Source organism: Aplysia californica, unplaced genomic scaffold (assembly GCF_000002075.1).
Source record: "Aplysia californica isolate F4 #8 unplaced genomic scaffold, AplCal3.0 scaffold00931, whole genome shotgun sequence".
Taxonomy (NCBI): Eukaryota; Metazoa; Mollusca; class Gastropoda; order Aplysiida; family Aplysiidae; genus Aplysia; species Aplysia californica.
In genome coordinates, this window is record NW_004798201.1 from 204,624 (window position 1) to 206,466 (window position 1,843).

The following is a 1,843-nucleotide window of genomic DNA, read 5'->3' on the forward strand; positions in this document are numbered from 1 at the left end:
CACACTCAACCACACACTGACACACACTCAACCACACACTGACACACACTCAACCACACACTGACACACGCTCAACCACAACAGCGCTGACACACATTCAACCACAACAGCGCTGACACACATTCAACCACAACAGCGCTGACACACACTCAACCACACACTCAACCACAACAGCGCTGACACACACTCAACCACAACAGCGCTGACACACACTCAACCACACACTCAACCACACACTGACACACACTCAACCACACACTGACACACACTCAACCACACACTCAACCACAACAGCGCTGACACACACTCAACCACACACATACACACACACACACACACACACACACACACACACACACAGACACACACACATTATTTAACCTAACACATGCATGCAGCTAGCATGATATTATTATCGATCGATTTATAATTAAAGCAAAAGATTACATGTACTTCAAATCAAACCAACATACTATTATTGACCCTGAAGTTTCTGCCCTCTCCTCTTTTCTTAATGTCAGTAAAGTGTGAAATCGCTGCAGCTGCTTCAGAACGCCACATGTATGTGAAAAACAACGAAGTGCTCTACTCTCTCGTCTTCTCGCTGGCTCGCTTGATTACGAAATGATTTAATATAACTTTCTAATCAAAACAACAGCAGTTGTTTATTCCATGATATCAGTACAGGAAGGGGAAGATGGTGATAGTGTGACGATGGTGATAATTATAATGGTGTTATGGTGATGGTGGTGATATGATAACTATGGTTTTATGGTGATGGTGGTGGTATGATAACGACGGCGTTATGAAGACAATGGTGATATGATAACGATGGTGATAATTATAATGACGATGGTGTTATGGTGACAATGGTGATATGATAACGATGTGTTATGAAAACAATTGTGATGTGATAACGATGGTGGTGATACAAAGATGATAATGATGATATTGATGATGGTAATAGGGTGACGATGGTGTCATGGTGACAATGGTGATATGATGACTATGGTGATACATTTATAGTGATGATGGTGGCGATGGTGGTAGTGGTGGTGGTGGTAATGATAGCTATTTGATGATAATGGTGACGATGTTGATGTGGTAATGCTGGCGATATATGAGGTGAGGATGGCATGTGGTAACATGATATTTTCGATGTTGATGTTTTAATGATGATTATTTAATGATAATGGTAATGATTATTTAATGATAATGGTAATGATGGTGACGATGCTGGCGATAGATAGTAATGATAGAACATACGGAGGTGTCCAAGACTTAGATTACGGTCTTGCTTGTAACCATAGCGATTATGGCAAAGGCAATTGTTGAGTGTGGGTGGTTGGCGGGTGCTCTGCTGTGGTTTGCTTATTCTTCTTTCATATCACACATCTATCGTCCTGATCTCCCCTCCTTCTTTTTTAAAATGTTTGTTACTCTCTTGTAACACCTCTAATCTTCTGGCACTCATATGACCTTATGCGGCTGCGAGCACCGTAAAACCTCTACTAAAACAAACAATTGTAGTGCTGTACTGAATTCATTGACTTTTGGAATGACTTTGATTGATGACTTTGGCAGCTTATCCGGTGACATGTGTGCTATAGCGCTATTCATTTTTTAAACAGTCATCATTGTAACAAAAAGTCGTTTTCTCATTGCCTTTGGCAGAATAATGATGATAATAAAAATATTGATAAAGATAAATATTCTTTTTCTTATTCGTATTCCTAGTTGTTATAGTTATATTATTATTGTTATTATTATTATTACTGTTATTGCTTTTGTTGTTATTATTGTTGTTATTATCATATTATTATTATCATTATTATTATTATTA

General features: G+C 38.5%; 1 protein-coding gene across 1 annotated transcript in view; it reads right to left on the reverse strand.

Annotated features, from left to right (window-relative positions):
* LOC101853651 (nuclear transcription factor Y subunit alpha) overlaps positions 1 to 1,843 on the reverse strand; it is a 20,377-nt gene that overhangs the window by 14,246 nt on the left and 4,288 nt on the right. The gene's annotated exons all lie outside the window — the stretch shown is intronic.